This window comes from Desmodus rotundus, chromosome 2, assembly GCF_022682495.2.
Source record: "Desmodus rotundus isolate HL8 chromosome 2, HLdesRot8A.1, whole genome shotgun sequence".
In the NCBI taxonomy this organism is placed as follows: domain Eukaryota; kingdom Metazoa; phylum Chordata; class Mammalia; order Chiroptera; family Phyllostomidae; genus Desmodus; species Desmodus rotundus.
In genome coordinates, this window is record NC_071388.1 from 132,641,128 (window position 1) to 132,667,612 (window position 26,485).

The following is a 26,485-nucleotide window of genomic DNA, read 5'->3' on the forward strand; positions in this document are numbered from 1 at the left end:
TTGGCATTTACTATTAAATAATGTCAGGTTTTTAAGTGGCCTTTCTAGTAGGGTTTTTGCAAGCATACAGATATTTGTTGTATTTTGAGCTTTGCTACATTCTAACAATGTGCCAAATAGAAAATGAAAGTGTTGGCCCTAGAGAAGGTAAAATTGAAGGGAAGATGGCATTATTGGTAGGCAAAATAAAGTATGTTCTCACTCTCCAGTAATGTGCTGGAGACTGAGAACAGTGTCTTCATTTATTGTATGTTGAGAAAGCTGTTAAGAAGAATGGGAAGCCTGGTCAGGTGGTTCAGTTGGTTGGAGAGTTGTCCCATGTGCCAAAAAGGTTGTGAGTTTAGTTCCCAGTCAGGGCACATACCTAGGTTTCCAGTTCCATCCCCAGTTAGGGAGCATTGAGAGGCAACCATTGATTCTCTCTCTCTCTCTCTCTCTTCTTTCCTCTCTCTCTCTCTTTTCTTTCCTCTCTCTCTCTAAAATTAATGGACATATTCTTGAATAAGGAGGAAGAGGAGGGGAAGAGGGGGGAAGGGGAGGAGGAGGAGGAGGAGAAGATGAAGAAGGAGGAGGAGGAGGAAGAGGAGAAATAATAATATACATACTAATTTGGAGCTATACCATTTAAAGCTGATGTCTAAATATGAGGTTTAGTGTGTGAAGAAATAAAGAGAATTTTAAAGTTATTGATTTAAACATAAGTTAATTTTCCTTCAATATAAAGGTAAACACCTCCTACCCATTCAATTTTCGATAAGAATACAGCTTACTGGAAAGAAATTAATAAATAAAAATAGTGGAGTTATTTACTTCCTATTGACATATAAAAAGCCTGGTAAGATACCATCACCTTCAACATTATGAAAACATTCTACTCAACTCCTTTGCAAAAGCTGATATTTTTTTTGTGGTCTGTCTCTACCAGTTCACTGTAAACTCATGAGAGCATATACCTTGTATGTTTTATTCACTTCCATATTCCCAGTGCCTAGAGCAGTGCAAAGTTTAATATTTACCAAAGGAATAAAAAACACACCAGGAAGCTTTATTCTTGATATTAAAATCAATTTCCTTTTCCTAAAACTGGAACCTCAAATAACCTAAGAGAATAATGTATTAAGTAATTCTTCTTTAGAAATGTATTCTAAGTTTTACATTTATGTATAACATTATGTGCATACATATGGTAAATTCGTACAATGACTAGAGATACTTTTTGTATTGTGCCAAACCCCCTTACATAGTGTAAGTCTATTACTAAACTTTTGTACATTTCACTTTCATAAGCCTTTTAAGGGATACATTAGATAATAAGGAAGGTGGCCTCTACTTCCTTGGGTTCTACAACAAGAAAGCTGGTAAAAATCTATCCTGAAAAAGAACAATAAATTTCACAATGGATTAAATATCAATTGTGTGATATAGAAGACTTGAGACAGAGATTCTTGAGTTACTAGTATGTACACTTAGGTACTCAGAGAATACTAGAAAGGGTTCTCTCAAGAAAATAAAAGTATTTGATAGGAGGAGCCTGACAGTTTTTAAGAACATGCTTATGCGAGAAAGAAGTGGAAACTTCTCAGGGAGTTATGGGTTCAATATGAGCTACTGAGTATAAAAGAAAAAAAAAACTTTGTTGAGTTATCTGAGATGCATTTAGAAAGTCTACTCTCCAACTCTTCCTGCTTCAAATCTTTTTCTCCTGACTTCCCTATTCCTATGTATGTCCTCAGGAACAAAGTTTGAAACTCTGATGTCATACCAGACCCTTTTCTTTCCAAGTTTCCCAGAATGTAACTCTTTTTTGTTTCTTTTTATCTTTTTTTAGGAGAAATGTCTTTATTTATTTATTTTTTATTGTTGTTCAATTACAGTTGTCTCCATTTTCTCCCCACCCCTCCACCCCACCCCAGCCAAACCCGCCTCCCTCCCCCACCTCCACCTTTCCCCTTGGTTTTGCCCATGTGTCCTTTATATTAGTTCCTGAAAATCCCTCTCCCCACTACCCCCTCCCCACTCCCCTCTGGCTAGTTACATTGTTCTTAACTTCAATGTCTCTGGTTACATTTTCTTTGCTTTTTTCTTTTGTTGATTAGGTTCCAGTTAAAGGTGAGATCATATGGTATTTGTCCCTCACCGTCTGGCTTATTTCACTTAGCATAATGCTCTCCAGTTCCATCCATGCTGTTGCAAAGGGTAGAAGCTCCTTCTTTCTCTCTGCTGCATAGAATTCCATTGTGTAAATGTACCATCGTTTTTTTATCCACTCATTTGCTGATGGGCACTTAGGCTGTGTCCAGTACTTGGCTATTGTAAATTGGGCTGCTATGAACATTGGGGTGCTTGACTGACATTTGAATTGAATGCCTGGTTCACACACCTCATCTTCATTGGTCACAGAGCCCCAGGACGTCATCTGCACCTTTGCAGAAGATAATTTGATCACTCCATACCCTTGTAAACTTTCAGTGTTTTCCATTGTCCAGAGAAATACATGTGTCCAAATTCCTTAGTATATTTCACTTAATTTTGCCATACCAGGTGTTCTAACCCACTTAGTTGCTCACTAAGCCCTGAAAATGTCTTGCACTTTCCACTTACTACGCCTTTAATCAAATTCTATACATACTCCTAGAGTTCTTTGCCCTGGTCTACATGATAGATTTCTAAGTATTACAATAGCCACTACACATGTCAACCCCTTTAAGGCAGTCATCTTAGATTCATGATACAGAGTTATCTGTTCCATTGTTATGCCCATTGATTCAGTGTCTGCGATCAAATCTTAACTCCATCCCTTGTAACCTAGACATCCTTATGAAAGTACTTACACTCTCAGTTTCCCCAAGTACCTGCCTCAGAATTGTGAAAATTATATGTCTTAGTACAAGGGAAGTACTTAGACCAATGCCTAAAAGGTAGGTTTTTAATAAGTGATTTAATGTTAGTTAAAGAAAAAAAAAAACACTACAGGCTTTTTCATGTCATATTGGTCTGTAATTTCTATTCTGAAAGGAAGTCTTCTGATGATAGACTATAAATTAACATTGGAAAAGGCAGTGTTTTGTTTTTATTTATATTTTTAGTGGCCAAAACAGTAACTGTTGTCATTAAATTTTCAACATTTATTGAATGACTATTATTCACATATAGCACAAAAGTTGGTGCTATACCTGGATTTATAAAGAGATAAATGTAATTTTCTCAATCCTCAAGTAGCTTATAATGTGTTTTGGGAAATAAGCCTTGCACAGAACATTAGAAATTATGCTAATTGCTTTCAAACCAAAGTTCTACATATGAAAGAATGCGAAACCTCAAAGCATGCACAAAGGATAGAAGGAATTGGGGAATATTCTTAAAACATGAGAACTTGGAATACTCTTAAAATGATAGTATACATTACAGAAGGCATTTTGGGTGAGTAGTCTTGTATAGAGTGGCGTGGAAATAGGGAGTTAGGGTAAGATCAATTTGGCTTATGCAGATTTTTTGTAGAATAACAGCAAAAATCAGGGGTTGCAAACTGTAACACTTACAGGCAGGTGAAATAAGTGAGCAAAGGAATCCAGATATATGACAATAAAAATGTGGGGGTCAGGCAAACTAGGGGAGCCTAATCCTTGAGTAGAGGAGGAAGCCATCCCCCAACTATAATATAAATGTCATCCCACGGGAATGGATAGCTAGCGCACATGCTTTTTAAAAATGAGATCTCTTCTGACCCGGCCAAGTTGTTCAGTTGGTTGGAGCATCATCCCAATGCACCAAGGCTGTGGGGTCAATCCCTCTCAGGCAATAAATTGATTCTTCTCTCTCTCTCTCTCCCCGCTTCCTCTCTCTAAATATCAATAAATTTAAACATTAAAAAACCTAAATTAAATATTAGATCTCTTTTGATCTTTAAAATGAGTATTTTCAACATTTTAAGAAACTATGTAGATCAAACAAATTATGCTTGCCAAAGATTGCTGACCCTGACTGACAATTTGTAACCTCTGAAAAAGTTTGAAGTCGCCATGTGTAGGTCTAGTTACCAGGTGAAATGTTTTTAACTCATATTTAGTAAAGAACCAGTGAAGGTTTTTGAGCAGAAATGTCACATGCTCAGGAATATTTTAAGCAAATTGTTCCAGGAAATTCTTTGCAAAATGGATTATTGAAAAAAAGCTTAGAAGCAAAATGTCTAATTTAGAAATAATTCTTTTAATCTAGGTTAAAATATTAAGGTCCAAACTAAGGTGTTAGCTGTGGAGCTGTAAAGGGAGTGGCCTGAGGTTCAAAGCAAACCACCTGAGCCCTTTCTAATTTTAGGTGATTCAAATTAGTGTTTTGTCTGCCCAAGTTGTTCTAATTTCTTCCATTTTTCTTATTGTCTTTTAATCAAAAGATTAACATAAGTGAGCTCATTAAAAGAAAATCATGTCTTACCAAATGAACCTTGCCATTTTGTGTAATAATTATAGCACAAAAGAAAAGTTTAACCTGATTATACATAAGAGGATAAACAGAACATTTTCAACATCTGTGGTAAGTAATCCTGAATGTTTCTTCTATGTCCTCAAACAAATAAGTAGAATTACATATGACTTTCAGTAAAAGTCATCTTTGCCCTCAGGCTTTTGTAAATTAGCAGCTATCATTTCCAACCTAAGGACAGATCATTGTGTTGTAAAATGTACAAGGTGTTACAAGGAACCTCTTAGCTGAAAATTTTGCATGCTGCTGCATAGACGTCCAGGGAAGACAAATTTGTACTTACTGTTCAGTGATAAAGTATAATTACTTGGCTTTTCCTCTCCTGGGTGTTAAATTAAAAAGCAATGGTTAATCTATGGCTCATGTTAGGTTGTTTTTATGTATTAATAACAATGATTATGGGTAATTTCCTTACTTATGAAATTAAAAGCTTCCACAGGAACATCATTCGACTCAGCAATGATTTGCATTACTCCCAATACAGAGAAAACCATTATGGATGTGTGCCAAGACGCTTAGGATTGCCGGCTCCCTCTCTGAGTGTTAGAGGGACATTAGTTTTAATTTTGAAGTGTGTTCACTCAACTCCCACACACCAATCCCTGTCTTGAGCTTTCTGAAATGAATCCTAAAGTCAGCAAAAGCAAATAGAGTCATTTCATCCATAAACACAAAACCAGGTTTAGCACCTCTGACAGGGGTGTTGCGGAGCATGCATACAAGGAAAGCCCAGGTGTGGGGGAAGGAGGTTCTGTGGTGCTAACTTGCCTTGCCATTTGCGAGTGAGCTGGTTATGTTGGTTTCAGGTAGTAACTCAGTATCTCCAAAGTATTCTTCCTAAACTATCCCGATACAACCTAATGTAATAAAATAGTTCATTACAGCGCTGGCCGGTGTGGCTCAGTGGATTGAGCACTGGCCTGCAGACCAAAGTGTTGCTGGTTTGATTCCCATTCAGAGCACATGCCTGGGTTGCGGGCCAGGTTCCCAGTAGGGGGCGGGTGAGAGGCAACCACACAATGATGTTTCTCTCCCTCTCTTTCTCCCTCCCTTCCCCTCTCTCTAAAAATAAAATAAAATAAAATATTTAAAAAGTAAAATAAAATATTTCATTACAAAGAATATTGGAAATTGCCGCTCCTGAGCTACCACTTAGTAATATATATTCCTCCATTTTTTACCGATTCCTCTACACCTTCCACCCCAGTAATTCTGATAATATATTTTACATATAACTTAATGGTAGAAACTCAGGCTTAATTAAAAATAAGCCAAGTAAGTAATCCATTTTAACGAGAAAATGAAAAATGGTGCACTCAAAGAATTGTTCTTGGTGAATGACTTATTTGCATTAATGCTTAAATAGGAATTCTTTTTAAAGTACATGTGGTATCACGATGTGTTGGCATTTTGTTCCATTTTGTTTCTGTTCTGTTTGATTTACTGACCTTTCTCTTACTCAAAATGGTTATCACTTAAGATGCTTTATTAACCAGAACTTTTAAACTCATCATGACAGGGTGGTTTAAAAAAGTCAATTTGAAATATAACATAATATTTTGATGTCCCTTCTGAATTATCAAAGAAATATATATACTTTTACTACCTAATTCATTTTTTTCAGTGTAACACATAAAGCCTTCCAGATTTTTGAATTTGAAATTTAAGCTTTAAACAGTTCGGAAGGCTATTAAAGAACCATACGATTTCAATTGCTTCTTGCTCCCTATTGTTCCCCAACTGCAGCCTACCTCTTCATCCCCTGGGCATTACATGACATGCATAATGCATATTGAACTTGCACTTTATCCCTCCTGAAAAAAATAAGGTTAGCGGCCATCCCTGACTAGATGCCGGAAAGCATCTATTGATACTTTATTCTTGATTCCTTGCTGTCCTGGCAGTAATCTCTTCTCACCCCAAGCCCTTCCCTGTAAGGGAAGGGAAGGGAAGGGCACTCAATGATCCACTCCTACCTTGCCATGTCCCCAACGATTATCTGGTATAATGGGCTATGTTTACTTCAGACTGCTCATATGAGTTCTAAATTTATATTTTCAGTGGTCTATTGGAAATGGTCACTTACTACGTATCCGATGACACACACTTGAAGGACATACAATGTAGCCTCTTATATCTGCTCATCTTAAAGCTGCATCTTGTAGAGTACTGGTTATGTTGTACAAGGTCAATACTCTTTTAACCGTAACAATAGCCCTTTGGGGATTATACTATGTACCGAGTAACGATCTAAATTCCTCACACATACTACCTCATTTAATCCTTACAACTTGTGAGAAAACACATTAATAACCTTGTTTTACAGTGACCTTATCTCTGTAAATTTCAGTTTTTTCACCTTTTAACTAGATAATCATATTTCCTCACAGGGTTTAAGTAAAGGAAAACCCTTTTTTGCAGGATGGTCAACCTTTCCCAATGCACCCAAGCCTTTCCCAGTGTTCCCCAGACTTTCCCAGTTTTAGCACTGTTCCAAGAACCCCTAGCATTGGGAAAATAAGTGCAATTTAAATTCATTTACATTGATGAGGATAGATACCCAGACTTCTGGAATTGTGGCAAAGGCTAAAATATTGCTAAAGATCAGTCTTTTCTGTTCATAAGTATGGCTCGCGCTGGGCCATGACGAGCTGGTTGTGTCAGCGCTGCTGTTTAAAATACCTGTTACATCTTTTGGTCAAGAAACATGTATTCAGTATCTGTCAAGTGTTAGGGACTCATTATAGACTTTGGATACAAAATAAACCCAGTGTGAAGCCTAGTTATGGTTCAAAACATGGGAAGGCATGATTATTATCCAGTGCAATGAACGCTTTAATAAAGGCAGGTGCAAAGGGCCCTGGAAGTACAGTCTGACTGATTCACTCAAAAACAGATGTATATCAGGAGGCAGCAAAGGGAGAAGCTGTGTCCTAGGTATTATATTTGTTCTAGTATTTTTAAATTGAAAAATCTTTCAACATGTTGCAAGACGCTTTTTCACATTTACAGCAATCTTTGTGTTCAATCGGCAGTTTTGGAATATTAGAGAAAAATGCCATTTAATTGTCATGGTATCATTTAGGCAACTTTCTGAATGCCAATGTTAAGAAAATAAGTAAGTGAGGAAAAAAGTCTCATCTGATTATTTTTAGCAGGATTCTGCAATATTTTCCAATTAGCCTTGCTCAAAACATTTATGTAAAATATAAAATATATAGCTTCTCATTTCTGTAATGCCTTGTTTTATTGAGGGCGTCATAGGAGCAACAGTATAATACAAATCTCTTCAGGATTCCAGAAAGGTCCTTTCCTCAAAGACTACATTTAACAGGGACAAATAACTGGCGGTAGAAGTTAGGCTGTAGCTTCAGGAAGAGCGGGACCTGAGGGCAGGGTTGGAGTTGATGGCCTCACCCACGGCTCGTATAAGCACAGATGTAGATATACAAATTTAAAAGCTATTTAAAAATAATAAATAGGCCATTTCTGGACCACTTCTCTAAAATTTCAAATAGCCCTCAACTGATATTTTAAACTTTCTACACTGCTTCTTCTAACATCTTTTCGTCATAGTCTTAGTAACCTTTTTTCATGGGCTGAATTACGTCCCTTCAAAATCCATATGCCTAACCCTTAAGAACATGACTGTAATCAGAGAGAGAGGCTTTAAAGAAGAGATTATGTGAAAATTGAGTCTTCAAAGGGGACCTAATCCAATTTGACTGGTATCTTTGTAAGAGCAGAAAACTTGGACCCACAGAGAGACACCAGAGTCCACATGCACAGAGAAAACACTGTGTGAGGACACAGTAAGAGGCAGCTGAATCCCAGCCAAAGAAGGAGGCCTCAGGAGAAACCAGCCCTGCTGACACCTTGACCTTGGACCTCCAGAATTTGAGAAAATACATTTCTGTTTAAGCCACCCAGTCTGTGGTATGTTGTTATGGAGATATACAAAGCTAATGTGTCAGTCTGTCAACACATAACCTTTAAAAACTGTTAAAAAGTAGTCCCACTTGGAGAATGATCTCTGGGACAGATTGTTCTCCCCACAGCTATGGACTGGTTACAAGCTGTCAGGGATATATTTTGAGGAGATACTGAGAAAGTACTAAGGACTTTTTAAAGTATCTGTTAGATCCAGTGCCAGGAGTTTGTTTGATTACATGCTCCCCAGCTTGTTGAAAGGTACGGGGATGCAAAAAGTATAAAGATTTATTCCTAAGTCATGAGTGTGTAGATCAGGTTGTTAGACCCTTTTCTGAGAGCAGGCTGATGGAATAAGGCTTGAAGAAAAAGAGTGGAGAGCCTTGCAGCCATGACAGTATGGAGCAGAGGCCCAGAGAGACAAGAGAAAGAGTTGGCTAAAGGCTAAACGGCAGATTTTGGCAACTTGACAGTACTCTTTTTCTTCCTTCCTTCCTTCCTTCCTTCCTTCCTTCCTTCCTTCCTTCCTTCCTTCCTTCCTCCCTCCCTCCCTTCCTCCCTCCCTTCCTGCTTTCCTTCCTTCCCTTTCTTTCTTTCTCTCTCTCTTTCTTTTTTTTCTTTGTTTGATAAAGGTTTAATGTGAGTAAAAGATTAGTCTCTTACTTTTTTCACTGCGAATGAGAGATCATATAAAAGTTATATGAAGAGAAAGTCCCATTCTTCTTGGTTTGCTTCAGGAAGTCTAATATTCTTTAGGTATGGAGGACTGGCCCATGAAGGAGTTCCTACATGAAGCTGGAGGAACTACATTTGATGTGCAGGAGGTTTTTGGGTCCATAGGCCTCCATGACCCTCAGATGGAGGTCAAGGTGGGTTTGACAGTTTTCAAGTAACACCCACATTGTTTTTGCACACATAACATTTCTGAAATTCAAATGGAATACAGTTTTTCTTGTACTACTATCAAAATCCTCTTTAACTTATTGGATAGTTTCCTATTTTTATTCCTTTCAAAATACCAGCCCCCACTCCCCTAAATTTCACTCTTCATTGTTTGTTAAATACAATTAGGGAGAAGGATGATGATTATTGATTGGAAAAATCTAGGGGGGGAAATTCTACCAGAAAACTCCAACCATTTTATTTCTCTTAAGAAAACAGCTCCAGTGATTAAAAAGCAAAGAGCAGCTAACTTGTGATTGTATAGTAAATTATAGAATTCCACTGGGCTTCTAAGCATGGAAATGTGAAACAATTCAGGATCAGTGTTTCCACTCAGTTGTGTCATTTCTTGTTTTAGCTATAAGGGTTAAAATAATTTAGCTCTAAAACAGTCGGCACAAGAGCCATTATGAACATCACAAAGAGATCTATATTACAGAGCACATATGATGCTTTCTAGAATAAAGCTTAACTGGGAATTATTTAAAGTCATAGATTCAGGTATAAAAGAAAAAATTAAATATACTCAAAGATTTCCAGCTCAGGCTTATCCACAAATACAGGTTACAGAGGATGTGAAATTGACCTGAAAGTCACCTTTGACTATGGTTACAAACAGGTCACCTGGAAATTCATTAATTGGAGAACTTAGTAAAGGTAAGATACCTGATCTGATGATCACTTTCATCTGTTCTATATCAATAATCTATCAACCAAGTTAAGAAAGATCATTTTCTCCATTATAAGGATTTTTTGTCAGTAGATTTATTGTCATATAAGATCCAGGAGTAACCTGAGAAATATTTTTTACATTGTATTTATGCCTAGCTGATCTAATTGACTATCCTTGCCAGGATGATCTGGGAATAGTTCTTAACCTTTTAACCCTGGTCTTTAGGACAATTAACATATTAATTATCCAAATTTTACCATATTTTATTTACTTCTGTGATTTCATCTTGGCTTAATCCCAATGACAAATTTTACTTGAAACATTCTGTGACCCCAACTCCCATGGGTGGTCCCTAGCACATTCCCGCATGTAGGATGTGCCAACCCAGACATAGCTCATTTGACAAGCAGTGTACATCAGACTCTAGCTAACCAACCACAATCTCTCCAAGGAATATTGGAATCAGAACCAGAACTGATTAAGTAGCTTAACTAGACCAATGATGGATTCTGCTAGTTCGATTAGTTTGGCTATTAAATGTGCAGAAGCAGAGAATACCAATCTAAAACCAATATGCAGAGTAAGATGGATGAAGTGAAGTTGAAGAGAGAAGCATAGAGGAGATAGCATGTAGAAGGAGGGCATGGGAAAGAACAAGAATAGAGCATGAGAACAAGATGCAGAGAGAGAAAGTAGATGCTTTTGCTGACAAGAGTTCCCTTGTTTTTTGGTTTGGGGCTATCTAGAAACATATCTGTTCTTCCTGAGTTTCCTGCAATAGCCCTAAGTCTTTAATATAAAATTCCCCTTAATGTCGATGTTAAACTTAGTTGATAATATAAAATCCATGACAGTTTTTAGTGATATTCACAGGCTCTCTTTCCTGTAGGCACCAAAGTCTTAACCATAGTTTTCTGATCTCCTTTTAGATCTTCCCATTCAGAAACCCTGGAACTGTTAGATTCAATCTTCCTCTGGTTGAAATATACTCCACTCCCAGTCACATATAGCTTAATGTGACTTTAAGCCAACTTTATCTGTCTTGATGGCATTTACATTTTAAATGTAGTTTCTCTCTCTGTTGCTGTCTCTCTCTCTCTCTCTCTCTCTCTCTCTCTCCCTCTCTCTCTCACACACACACACACACACACACACACACATACTACTCTTTTGGAGCTATGGGAAATGAACTCTAATTAGGTCCTTTGAATTTATAGAAAAAATAAAAATAAGTTGTTTATACCACCCACTCAAAAAGTCGGAACTACCAAATTCACTTGAAAATAAAATGTATATGAATGTTGTTTATTTTCAACTTATAATTAATGTGAAAAGTAACTTTCCATATTTGGAAACTAATTTTCAATGTGATTCCGACTGGAACTCAAGAAAATTTATAAATAGAAAATTTAAGATTCTTAGGAATCATATATGTTGGTTATTTACCTAATATAGCACCATTTTTTATTTACTAAAATGTTATTTTAAAATGTTACAGGCCCGGTTAGTATTTACAAAATGTATGATTGTACCAAATAAAGATCCTGTTCTCTTCAGTACAAGAACTGGTTATATTACCCTGAGCAAGCCACCACTGGCCTCTCTTCGTATATCAGTTTTTCCTTTTAAAATGGGACCTTTTTGTGGTATAATAAGGATTAAATAAGGTAATGAATGTAAATCACATAACAGAGTTGCTTGCCCAGAGTAGACTAGTGGTCAGTAAGTGTTAACTATTGCTATTATTATACATCCTCATTCAAGGAATTGTGGTATACAAATACATCAGACAGATACTATTCTTTTTCAATTTGGATATATAAAAATAAATCCTACTATTAGAATTCTTTTGAAATGTTTTATCATATAAATGTTTTAAGTCTTTCTAAGCATCAAATAAGACAGAGAAATCTGGAGTTTTAAAAAAGAGGCTGGATCCAACCAAGATCTTATTTGACTGTGAATCTTCTTGAGGTCCAAAGACTAGTTTGCAAAATAGCCATATCATTATGTTTTAAAATATAGTTTGAACTCAGTGATCAAGCTATTAATGAAATAGACACACATCTTATCCAAGTGAATATTTCTTTAAATACTTTAAAAAGAGTACATTTGAGGAAATGGTAGGGCTCACACACAGGCAATGAGTATAATATAACATAGTAAATGCTCTATCTGTTAAATAGCAATGTTAATGTCCGTCCAGGTTTAAAGTCAATAAAACTCAACTCAAATGTAGAAAGCTTTTTGTGAGTAATTATTAGTTAAAATAAATTATTTTATCACACTAGTAAATGACCAAAATGCAAGAATTAAGCCAACCAAATAAAACTTAATTTTTTTTAAATCTTCACCTGAGGACATTTTTTATTGCTTTTTTTTAGAAAGAGAGGAAGGGGGAGAGAGAGAGAACGAGAGAGAGAGAGAGAGAGAGAGAGACAGAGATTGATGTGAGAGAGAAACATCAATTGATTGCCTTCTTGTATGTGCTCTGACTGGGTATCAAACCTGCAACCTGAGTACATGCTCTGACAAGAAATCGAACCTGTGACTTTTCTGTTAGTAGAAAACACTCCAATCAACTGAGCCACTTCAGCCAGAGCATAACACTTAAATTTAAATGGAACAGGATGAGATGTCACAATCTAAAAATAGAATAAAATATATTTATTTCAAATAAACTTACTCGTATTCTCATGAATCATTAGGTGAATATAATTTACCAATATAATTACAAATAGTTTTGTGTCATTCTATGCTTGAAGATAAATCAAGTTATTAATTCATTGACCCTTCTCACCCATATGCCATGTCTTTTCCCATCTTAGCATCATAAGCTATACAGACTGCGTGCCCCGACTTGGTGCCCAGACATTATTCAGTAAATGGGGATGTTTTCTGTTGGATTTGCTTTCTTTACCATAGCAGTAATATTTGTCAGTGGAGAGCTACAGCCTATCTATTTCCACTGTCACTTGCTTAAGCTTCTCCAGTATCTTCCCTTCCTTTTTTTTGGTCTTCAACTACAACTGTGAACTTGCAGAAACCCCAATTGATTAGATAAATTTAGGAGGCAAAACTAGACTAAAAGCAGTTCAGCCCTTAATATAAGTAACTAAACAAGGTATGTGATCTTCATTTTCTGGATCTAAGTTCAACTTATTATATTTGGATACATATGAAATGACTAGTGAAAATGAAATACCATGAGAAATTGTTCTTAACAAGCATCTGTCAGATGAAGAGATGAATGGACAGATCAATGGGTGCGATTGCTGAACACCACTACTACTTGAAACACACTAGGCCCTATGACAACTTCTTACTTTGCTTCAATGGTAAACGTGTTTTTGTTTTAGTTAATCTTTTGTCTTTTTTTAATTTTATTTAATATTGAAGTAGATTGTCTCTCTAGGCAGTTTATTTCTGTGTTTGGAATATTTAGTTTTTGAAAGTTGATATTAAAAGGTAAAAATGGCTTTTTATTTGCCAATTCCTACTATTTTTTATCTGAATGTGCCTATTTATTTATAGTTTTCTTTTTACAAAGAGACTTCCAAGTTGAAGTCAGGTTTCAAATAGTTGCTTTAGTCAGAGACCGTTAGAAACCCATGACCTGACGGAAGTTGCATTTTGAGTAGAGATCAGAGTTAGAACAGACAAAAGTGAGAATTACTTTTAGAAAGACAAACTAGGACAGGGCCCAAACTCCCCAGAATAGTAACTGAGGATGAAATGGAAGTTTACATTTCTAAATTGGAATAGGACTGGAGATACACAGAATAATGTGGTAGGTTCAGATGTATATGGAGTTGTTTGTTTTACTTACAAAAGAAGCAGGAAGCCTCAAGAAGCATGAACAAAAGCAATTATAATTCCAAAATTGCTAACAACATTTTGATGATGATTTTTGCTTTATACTGACCTTTTTATTCAGGCATTTTCACACTGAGAGCTTCTGTGAGACACTGGACTTGCACACCCAAGTTCGTTTCTGGAATCACGCTCTCTTTGTAATGGTGACTAAAGTGGAGGGGCAGAGTACTTCAGAGGTATAATTCTTCTTTGACTCATAGTGGACATCAAAGTTAGTAATTTTCATGGTTTATGTAGAAGAAAGCAGCCTATTTCACAGTAGTACTGAAACAAGGAACTAGTTTTTGCCTCTAACACCACTTTTGTTGAAATAGCTTACCGAAATATGGGCAGTTTTGTGCGTGTGTGTGTGTGTGTAGCTAAGGCTGCAGAGCTAGCCAGGGACTATTTGTTTAATATTAAAAGTCAATGATATATGATACCTCAACTAATGTTGATAAAATACATATCTATTTGGGGTGGAACACAGAATAATAAAATAAGTTCACAAAGTTCTCCATAATCTTACAAAAGCCAAGTAACACTTTTTAACACTTCTAAGATAACTCCTTCACTAGAGAACAGTATTTCTGCATTCAGCACAAAGCTATAAAGGGGATTAGAAGCACTCCTTAAAATGTTCAACAGCCTCAGCAACAAAATTGTAGTTCTCAAGTCCTGTAATTTGGAGAACAGGTATTTTTATGCCTTAGCAAGCTTTGTATTTTATTTCACTTTTGAGAGTCACAGATGCTAGTGTTTTAATGAATTTTTTTCAAAAGCGACAATATGCATGCTTTTGTTCCCCCCAGGAAATGACTCCTGTTTTAGTGCTAGAACTCCAGTATGAATATGATGACTGGTGAGAAATACATCATTTAAAGTAATGAAGAAGAGTTGCAGGAAGAATCTGGAGGAAAATAAACTATTTCAACAACAAAGTTTTAAGTTGCAATTTAAGGTGATAATCTAATAGAAACTTGCTTGAAGGGAAAACTACTGCTCTGCATATGTTTTTGTCATTTGCAAAAGCTAAAAAATCTGCTAAAGCCAAGCAGTTTTGGCGACCTGCAATCTTTCTGTAGCATGCTGTGCTCAGTAATACTCAGTGACTCAAAGCAATAACGTTTTGATTTTAGACTAATATGTCTGGCTTTGCAATTGATTGTAAGCCACTTTATGAGACAGTCTGAAATCCTTCCTGTGTCTACTAGTCTTGATGAGCTAGCTCCTCAGCAAAATAAATTAGCATTTTTGAAGCTTTTCCCCCCTACCTTCCTACTGCCAAGACTTTCTAAATAAACCCTCTGTATTTCCTCCCTCAGCATGATTCACAGGTGGGATTGCAATTCCAAGTTACTTGTGTTAATTTGGGTTTAGGTGTTGAGGTGTTCATGCAGCTCTCAGCAACATCTTCTCATTTGTACTCACTTGACATGATTCGATTCCATTTTTATTTTCTTAAAGCTCAGAGGTATGATGTAAATGTCAATAAAAATTAATCTCTGCCTAGTACTAACCCAAAACATCCTTCTCTATCTTAATAACCCACAAAGCAATTTTCTCCCAGCAACTAATTTGCAACTATTTATCAACTAGATATTAATATTATTGTGAACTAAAACAGTTCTTTTTTAATTTGAGTTGTTGAAGGTCAATTGCTATTATGTAAACTATTGCTCTTTATGGTTGAAAATACATTTTCCCTCTAAGCCATTTCAAGTTGATCCACAGTGTTGCAGTGACTGATCCTGTGGCAAAGATCCTGTGTGTTTCAAATATCAGATGTTGCACGTAGTAGCAGCATTAGCTCAGGCCATCCTGGCTCACCAATATAACTCCAGGTATCTTAAATGGAAACAGCAGTTACAGCTGATTCAATCTGGAGTTGCTCTTCCATTACTGTCAATCAAGTAGTAGGTGCTAAATGTCACGTTGGATGCATTCAAGTTAATGCTTAGAGCTTATTATTTTAAGGATTCAAATTAAAGTTACTCATTTTATAAGTTTTTTAAAATTAGCAGAAATAAAACTTCTATGAACTGAAGGTGCATACAAGTTGATATTTATAATCTCTCAAAGTTAATTGTAAATGAATCAATGAAAGACATCCTGATATGTTAGTATCAATCAGGTCCTGTCACATTCTGTCAAAATTGGTTCAATTATGGTAAATACAATTCATTCAATTAAAAAATAATAATAAATGTCACATGGGTATAGGAACGGGGACAGCACTGCTCTCTAAAGGATATGCAAATCAACACATCTGCCCCAGGTCATGGAACAAATATATTAAATCTAATTCAATTTTGGCATATTTTTACACTATAATTTTTCAGAAAAACAATCTAATCAAACTACTGTTAATATTGATAATGTAAATTATCAATATAATATTGATAAAATTGTGATAATGTAAATTTCAAAATAGTAAAGGCTTTAAGGAAAAAATACAACCATGACTAATGTTGAAAGAAGGGTGTAATTATCTGGCTCTTTCTATGAGACATAGGGACCAGGTAATTTTAGCCTCTTTAGACAACCTTCTAACTATAGATGAGAGTGAAAAAGATGAAAGGAAAAAAAGGTAGAGGAGTCCTTGCAGGTAGCTTTCCCCTTGGCAGGGCTTTGCATAGAAATGGGCACTGTGGCAAAGGCAAAGTGATGGAGAGGAGTTGGTCTGAGAAGTTGGCAGAGCTGTGAGTCATGAGTCCAACGATGCCTCTTTGGGAGGGCACAGGTGGTCAAAGGAAGGGCGACACTTTGCACACTGCTGGAGCTTTTCAGGGTAAAGAGAGAAACAAAGCACCGCTGACAGAAAACTTATAAATTGCCAAGGGCCAGTTTTCTTTCCTTTTCTTCCCTTCCTATGCCTCAGGTTGATGGGCATTTTTTTCACGTCCTTGTTTGACTGCCTTTGGTGACAGCTTAACTCATGTTTCTCAGATTCAGGATCACTATCTAACATGCCCAGCCTAGCGCATGGCACCAAGTATACATTCACAGGAAGAATGCTTTTGGCCTGACTGGCATGGCTCAGTGGGTTGAATGTCACCCTGCAAGCCAAAAAGTCGCTGGTTCAATTCCCCATTAGGGCACATGCCAGGGTTGCAGGCCAGGTCCCCACTGGGGGGACATGCGAGAAGCGACTGATCAACTGATTAATGTTTCTCTCCCTTTCTCCTTCCTTTCCTCTCTCTCTAAAAATAAATAAATACAATCTTCAAAAAAACAAAAGAAGAATGCTTTATCTCCCTAACTCCAACCTCCTCTTATGTAAGTACTGAATATATTTCCTGGGGCAAATTTAATAGAAGCAAATTTAGTAGAAGTTCAAAAGTGAATTTAATAAAAAAATATAAACCTTTGTTTTGTTTTGCCAATTTTTTTTTTAGTTTTTATGAGTAAACATGTCAATCAGGAAGTAAGCTTGCTGAGTATCACCTTAGACAGGCATTCTTATTATGTATAATATTAAATCAAGGGTATACAATTGTAATTGCAAGAGTTGAGTAGTTTTAAAGTGTGTTTAAGAGCAAAACTTTTATCAGTTGACTAACCTCAAAGCAATCTCATTTCTTTCTTGCTCTGTTTCTTGGCACATTCTTTAGTTTAATTTCACTTTTGAAAATTCATGTTGCCTTAGTTACTTTGCATGTCAAGAGCAAGAGAGAAGTGAAATTTAGCAGGACACCCAGGTAGGTCAGTACACATGGAATAGGTTCCAACTCAGGAGCTAGTTAATGATAAGATCTTAGGTCACTTCACCCCGGTGGGTTCACTTTGCTTATTCATAAAAGGTTGTGTATGACTACATCAGTGTTTTCAAGCACTTATCAATATATTCCTAAAAGTATAAAAGACTCAGTAATTTTGGAAAGGAAGAGAAGGGAAAGGACTAGACAACAAATCAATGAATAAATAGAAAACAAATGGTTTTATGTCTTCACATAAAATTTGCATTAATCGCCACAATATATAGGTGAATAAAAATAATGTTTCACATTGCCTGTATAAGCAAAGAACTGCAATCTATTTGTGCAATATATATAATATATATTATACATTAAGATGTTATATTTTTATAATTTTATACACACACACACATAAAAATGCTAAACAGGTAAACTTTAGAAAATTGTTCTGGATGAAAGAAAACTGTCACCAAAGGTTACAAGCAACATTTCAACAAATTCCCTATTCTGCTTTGTATTAGAGTTTGTTTGTTTTTTTTTTTTTTTACACCCTTGGTTTACATAAACACATGGATGTAAGTGGCAATAGTACACTTTTAAAAACTGCGTTATAAACCATGCCACCGCAGAGAGATGGCCTGAAAAACAGGGAGAAAATGTACGGTGTAACATGTTCAGAACTACTGCTGTTGGCAATTTTAAGTAGTTTCTCACTGACCAGTAAGAATGCCTTTGTCATATAGTGGCCACAAAATGGTCACTATAACCATTTTTATAAACCATTTTTATAGATTTTACAGCTGTCTCCTTTTCCTGAGTATTGTAGCCAAAGACATTTTTTTCATTGTATAGAGAGCTAATTTCATTCTTCCTTATTTTAACATTACCAGTTCTAATCACATACAAATGGCAAGTGCCATATAAATTACAATATCCATGATCTCTTCACCCAGCTCTCAAGCTTCATTTGTATTGCTGTCTCTTCTTTGTTACAATTTGAGCTTCAAATTGTTGATTTAGTTGTGATTGAATTGACAAAACACTTACTAAATGAGCCAGTTGTTATCATGAACTATAAATGTATTTGTTGATTCAGGGTTATAAATACATATGTTCCTCCCTTCTCTCTTATGGAGAGTAATAAATTAATGTAGAGTTGGCAGGCTATTTCCAGTACATTTCTCTTGCTCAATAATGCATGTTTGTGAATTTACAACTTTAACTACCACATTAAGATCACTGAAAGATAATTAAGTGAATGTGTTCTTGATAGATTCTCTCTAGTAAGGATATGGTGGTGGTACAAGCATTCGGGGTGTGGGCTGACTACCACTCCCAGGATGTTCCCTCTGATAGAACTATACCTGTCTACACACATGTTTACACTAGTGTTCCTTTAGTTCATGTTTACACTAGTGTTCCTTTAGTTCCTTTAGTAAATGTAGCATGCTTAAGACAACAACAAAACACCTTCACATTTTATAAAATACATCTTGTTATTATTATAATAAGGAGAAATAAATTTGTTAAATCAAACTTTTTTCCTGTCATCTTTCTAAGATAAAGAATGAGATTAACCACTGATTTCAATCATTTAGGTGGGGATTTGAAGCCCGTTAACAGTTGTTATTTGATTATGATCTTTGAAAGTAACAGTTTTCTCTTTTTTTAGCTTCATTGCCTTTCTTTTTTATTCCAAATGTATTTACTCATGTATATGATATTTGGCTGCACCCAATATTTACCTGTAATATACTCCACAAGCAAAGAGAATGCTGAAACTCACCATAAACAAATCAAGGGTTATGTTCTTTGTTAGTGTGTTCCTCATAATGTTTCCTTATTTACCATTTTTTTCTTCTGCTTTTATTACAGATAAAAAATCTGCAAAATGTGCATGATTGGCCTTTAAAACATGCTAAGATAGTGTTTTAATGTCATCATTGCTCTGTTTTCTTCTTAAGTTTCTAAGTATTCTTAGCTTTACATAGACTGTTATTACTTAGTATTAAGTTACTCGTGAGGATGAGTTAGGGCTATTGGTTCTTAACTCTAAGGAAGATTGTAAAAAGCCTCCGGAACATACCAAACTCTGTCATTTTTAAAAAGATATTAGATTTTCTGCACTTCTCGATATGTTGCATAGTTTCACTGACTTTTAGCTAATTTATTAAACTTATTGTTTTTAATTTGGATTCATGTATGCCACTTAAAATCAAAATATATTTTCCATTTTAATTAACATAAAATTTAGATAATTCTGGAAAATACAGAATTTTTGTTTTTTTGTAAAGACAGAGAACTTTATTCTTCAGAAAATGTAACTAAGCAAAACTATGTTTGTTAAAAAAATTTACCTGGAAACACTATGATAAAAGGACTCAACCGATTTAAGGTTACCAAGTTTTCCTAATGCAAACAAACTATAAGAAATTACTGAGGCAAAACACCCTGCTCTCCCAAAATGTGCAGGACCTTCTGATAAATCAACTACATCTTCCATCCAGACCAGCAAAACAACAGCTAAATAAGACTTTCCATTCCTCTGTTCTAGCAGACCTGCTATAGGCCGTAGTGGCCCAGAGTCTTGGTTTTACTTTTATAAAAAAGTAAAATAAATAAATAAATGATAAAAATTGGGTCTCTTATCTTTAGGTAATAGTCTAGTTTTCAGAGGATCTTCAGATATCTCCCGTAGATTTCCACAAATGCTACATGGTTCCTTTGAAAAGGTGATGGGTGGTAAGGCTCGGTCCTTTCATGCAATTACACATCTTTGGTGCCTGCTTATTTAGAGTATGTTAGTTAAAGGAATTTATATTGAGCTGACTCTTTCTTTGAATGATGTGTTAGTTTATTTTATTAATAATCTTTATCATTTTCTATTTGGAGTAATGCGTGTTCATTTTAATTAGTAAGACAATAGAGAGATGTATTAAGAAAAACTCCATGTTCACGTAAAAATATGTGGATATACACACAGGTGCAGGAGTACTGCAATGATTGGTATTATTGACTTTTTAATATTATGTTCATAGTCCTCCACATCAGTAGATAAGGATCTAATACTTTTAATAGCAGTGTGGTTGCCAACACGCAGAATAACATATTTATCCAGTCTTCTATTGATGGATATTTTGGTGGTTTGCATTTTCTTGCCAGGAAAACAGTATTAGAATACATAAATTTGGTATCTGCATTCTTGCCTACTTGTATTTTTACAAAGTTGGTCAAAGATTATATATATTTATAATTGATAGACATCACCATAATGCAAATTGTTTATGGACTTCAGCTTCACCAGGACCGAATCTGGTTATAGGGAAAATTTCATTATTGTTTTAGTTCATAGTCCCCTGACAACTAATGAGATAATATATCTCTTAATAGCTTTATCGACTATTTTTAATGTGAACTCCTATTAATATCATTTTCTCCTCTTTCTATTGTTATTTGTATTGTTAAAAATCAATGGAACTTTAATAAACACAGTTGAAGGAAAGAAAATTATATTTTATTCACATGCAAATTTTCTTAACTCTTTGGGTTTATTAGAGTATATCTTTATAACTAAATAGGTAACATTCTTCAGTATCAGATATAAAAAGTGTCCAAGCGGAAATAAAGTGTGTATTCCTAAGCATCAGAGACCAAAGAGAAAAGGTGGATTAAATAGAGTTTGGGTTAATTATATATGTCTTTGTTAGGCTAAACTTCATTTTAAATCTCTTTGTTTCACAGATTATTTAAATGTCTTACAGAAGACATTTTGATAAAATTGATATGATTCTTTAATTCTTCTGTAAACTATTTTTTACCTATAATTGTATTTCATGTCCTAGTGTTCCTCCTCAAATTATCACTACCCCTGGACCATTCCATAAAGTGTCCTAAATTATAAATGAGCACTAAAAGCAAAAAAGAAGTTACATATTTTCACACTATCCACTTAAAATTCACCAAAAATGTCAAATCAGGCCAAGTGACAGTAAGTTGATCTCACTTTATAATGCTTCCAGTTATGGTTGTTCCTCATGTTTCCCAGAAAGGAAAAAAGGAAGAAAAAGTCAAATGATTACTGGAAAGATGCAATATTGATAAGACTTTTAACAGATAAGGAAAAATAAATAAATCTGTACCATCATGAGTTGATTATATTTTGGAAACAGACCTAAATGTGTTTCATGAGAAAACATGTTGTATACAATTTAATAGCATATTATCTTTTTTTTTTTTTAAATAATCAACCCATAGACACATACTAACACAGAAACCTAATAGGACTATTTATGTGCCATAAAATTTGTGATGAAATCACCTCATACTATTTGGAAACATAATATGTTTAATTATATTACTTTTGGAAGCTTTGATTTGGTATAACTCCTAGGAATTATACCATATAGTTCAGGGTAAAAGTGGGCAATCCAAAAATTATGAATTCAATTTTTAAGAATGAAAGAAATGTGGAACTTAGATAACCAAAGGTCAGAATAAATAAAGTAATATTTTCATAATGCACTATTCTTTCAACATTTACCTAGTGATTTCTTGTGCCAAACAGCACCAAAATGAATAATCACAATATAATGTCTAAAACTAATAGAGAGACACTCTAAGCCAAGTGCATTTAAACTAAATACCCACCCTAACCTCTGAGGCAGAAAATCTCAGGCTGATATTCTTTGTTCTAGTAGCTGTGAAAAGGATCAACTATGCATTTTGTTTAATACAGTACCTCATTCAATGTATTAATTGGGAAGAAATGAGAATACTGGAAGATATTTAATCCTTAAACATACAGGTAATAACTAAAGAAGTAAAGAAATGAAAATAACATAGTATAAAAAGAATTAGTTTGGCTCAGTGAGGTGGAAAGAAGAAAATTTCTGGTTGGGAAATAGTCATTGTTCAGGGTATTAAATGTTGCCAGTATAGTAGACCTTGTCTTGATTTTTTTTTTTTTTTTTTTTTTTTTTTAGTTACAAGAGACCGTTTCTCCAAAAGTACCCAGAAAGTTAGGGGCATGAAAAGGATGTGGCCTGCTATCTGTGCACCCCAATGTTCATAGCAGCACAATTTACAATAGCCAAATACTGGAAGCAACCGAAGTGCCCATCAGCAAACGAGTGGATCCAAAAACTATGGTATATTTACACAATGGAATTCTACGCAGCAGAGAGAAAGAAGGAGCTTATACCCTTTGCAACAGCATGGATGAAACTGGAGAGCATTATGCTAAGTGAAATAAGCCAGGAAGTGAGGGACAAATACCATATGATCTCACCTTTAACTGGAACATAAGCAATAGAAGGAAAAAGCAAACAAAATATAACCAGAGACATTGAAGTTAAGAACAATGTAACAATAGCAAGGGCGGGGGTGGGGGGTGGGGGCGAGGACAGTGGGTAGAGGGGATTACAGGAACTACTATAAAGGACACATGAACAAATCCAAGGGGGAGGGTGGAGAGGGGGGAGGGAAGTGGGTTCACCTGGGGTGGGGTGAAGGGATGGGGGAAAAGGCATACAACTGTAATTAAATAACAATAAATAAATTAAAAAAAAAAAAAAAAAAAAAGGATGTGGCCTGGGCTAAGTGAAAAGGAGCATTACAATAAAACTCCCCCTTTCCTAAGGAGTTAAAAGTCCATGTAGAAGAAAGGTGAGGGGATTTTGACTTCTGATTTAGGGCCAGAGATACAGTGTCTGGGATACAGTGGGGCATAGTGCCTCTCTACTTTGTTTAAGGGGTTGGTGTGAGTGAGTCAGAACTGAAAGTATAAAAATGTTTAGATTAAAAAAATAGCAGATAAGTCTAAGAAATAAGGAGAAATTTAAGGTAGATGTCTATTTTGAATAAAATCATCATATTTGAGTTGTAAATACAGTTCTGTTAATGCCATCTGGTGATACTAGAATTAATACACCAGTTGATTTAATTTAAAAAAGATATATTTTAACAATAATACGTTTGAATAAGATATTCTACTAACGTGTGACTAACAAGCTCTCAGCAGTAATCCCACTCTTGGTAGAGAAGTATTTAAATTTTAGGCAGAGACAAAATGTTTTAGGTAGTTTAAGGAATCATAATATTGAAAAAAAATTGTATATTTCTAACCCAGGTCACTTGGTCCAGACAAAACATTCTTTATGGATTTTTGTTTGAATCTTTTCCTTAAACTTATTAAACGACAGCAGGATGAGAAGATGGACAGTAAAAACGATGAAAGGAAAACAAAAGACTCTAAATTAGTTTGGCTATTTTGTCTTGCGTTCACCAGAATAGTTATATCCTGAATTTATTTTTTAAAATCTATTTTTTAAAACATATATTTGTAACTTTCACATTCAGAAGTGTGCTTCTTTTAAATTAAAATCAAGTTATATTAAAATTAAAATACTAATTTTAAACAAATTATATTTCTAGGCGATATAAGTTGACAATGCACAGCTGTAGAAACAGTCCCCCACCTCCACTTCCAACATTTTAATATGGACCCTGTTCATCAGTTATATACAATTAAATTTAGTTTAAGAGCAATATAATTATGAAGGAAATTTGACACATGTATCACAAATTCGCTCCTAAGTTAAGTACATGTGAGTGGGAATTATCGAACTTCCTGAGTTCCCTTTTACTGCCGGAGTGCAGGTAAGTGCGAGGTGGTTGCCACTGCTGGTAAAAAGAAACTCAGATTTCATGACACTCCACTGAATTTAACACTTAATACAAACTATAAATGAGCCTTTTCAGAACAAACAGCTTAAGTTTCTTTTATAGTTTGGAAATGCATTGATAAATTAATGATGGAGCTATAAGATTATTATTTGGAGTTATGAAAGCAGCTATCTGAAGACTAAACATAAAAGAGTCATAAGCTTCTGCTTATAGAAAGAAGGATGAGAGAATGATGTCTAGAAGACTTTTCACTTCCTATTATACAGTAGTGTTGATTTTTTTTATCATGGATTTAGATTACTGTTATAACCATTTTAAATAATGGTACTGCACAATTATGACAAATATTGGTACTTATAAGATTTTATAAAAGCTATATAAAACATGGGTTTTGCCTATCTCTGGACTATGGATCTAAGTGAATTTTGTTTTCTTTTGGCTTTTGCCTATTTTAATTTTTTTCCAAATAAATTTCTTTAATGTGTCATGTTTTTATAAATAAAATAATAAATTGACTCAAATATTTTTTAAAAACCCACTAAACTTAATTTCTATAAATTTTGGGAGAAATATTGTGAATTGCCACATTATTGCATCAATAAGTGGCCAAATAATAATTGGTTCATTGTGAAATGCTGACTGATTAAAAGTTATGGGAGATTAGAATAGTAGATATATCAAGATATATCAGCAGTATCTTTAATCAAGAGAAAAATATTCATTAAAATTATTAGGATGTAGTGATTAATTAAACTTACAACAGGTAACAATAAGGAAAATTTCTGAATTTATAAACCATAAGAAAGATTTTTGCAAATTGGTAAAGAGGATATTTTTTAATAAATCTTTTGAATGTGAATCCAAATAGTATTTTTGGTTGGGATGATATAGCAAATAATTTAGAATGCATTTTCCCTTTGAAATACTTATTTTACTTCTAGAAATTAAGAAGTAAATAAGTTATCAGCAAATACGATAAAGCAGAAGGAAGTCAGGCTTTGGCATCAGCCTATCAGGTTTTGAATTCTAACTACCACATTTTCTAGGTATTTCTCAATTTGAAAAGAAATCCAGTTATTTTTTTTAATCTGTAATGTCCTTCCTGATCTATAAGAAGAAGGTAATATTCTTTGCAAATTAAACAATTATGTAAACTAAGGACTATGTATGTAAAATGCCTAGCACATAATAGACATTCAATAAAAGCAAGTTATGATTATTCTTCTGTAAATGGACTAAGATTTATCATTTATTACAAAAATTAAATTTATAAAAAAGTTAGAAAAGATAAATTGTTTAAAAGAAGTATAACTAATGTAAAATAAGACATTATGTAGTCATTAAAATCATGCCATAGAACAATATTTAAATGGCATGAAAATATATTTATAATTTGTTATTTAATAAAAATTCTACCAAATATGTTGTATGATCTCATTACTACTTTTTAAAAATATATACAAACATGTACATATGATATGAACTACATATATTTTAATTATCTGAGTAAAAGTAAATTTAAAACTTTTTTTCTTATCTTGCTCTTGTAAATGGTAATTTAAACACATACTACTTTTGTATCAAGAACACATAGGCCTCTGTGGTCTTCCTCTATCTACACTGAGGTAGCCACCTTGCTCTTGCCATGGGCTGGTGTTGGAGGGCCCTCCCTGCTTTAGGTTCACCAACAGCATAATCAAGACAAGTTAGCCAAACTTCAGGCTCAGCTCTGGAGACGGGGCAAGGGTACCACTGGCAGAAAGAAGAAGGTGGTACGTAGAATAGATAACAATTGTCTGCAAAAAAAAGTCAGAGTTCTCTAAAAAATTTGCTGTAAATAATATAGCTGGTATTGAAGAGGGAAACATGATTATAGATGATAGGACCATTATTCATTTCAACAGTTCTAAAGTCCAAGCTTCCCTTTCTGCTAATACCTTTGTAATCATCAGTCCTGCAGAAGCTAAATCAATCATAGAAATGCTTCCTGAAATACTAAGTCACCTTGGCACTAATAGCTTAACACACCCTAGGAAGTTTGATGAACAGTTCCCGAGGCAAGTGGATAGCAAAGCACCAACACCAGAAGACACTGACGATGACGAGGGTGTTTCAGATCTCCTAGAAAATTTTTATGAGGCATCAAATAATGAAGCTAAATGAAATCTTTTCTGGTTTGGGGGAGCTGGCATGGGCTAGATTTAGCTATGTCTTCCAAAGTATT

At 34.8% G+C, this 26,485-nt stretch overlaps 1 protein-coding gene and 1 pseudogene across 1 annotated transcript in view; one reads left to right on the plus strand and one right to left on the minus strand.

Annotated features, from left to right (window-relative positions):
* The window catches only part of LRP1B (LDL receptor related protein 1B), a 1,720,016-nt gene that overhangs the window by 1,295,425 nt on the left and 398,106 nt on the right, over positions 1–26,485 (minus strand). The gene's annotated exons all lie outside the window — the stretch shown is intronic.
* Positions 26,128–26,424, plus strand: LOC112313027 (transcription factor BTF3 homolog 4 pseudogene; annotated as a pseudogene).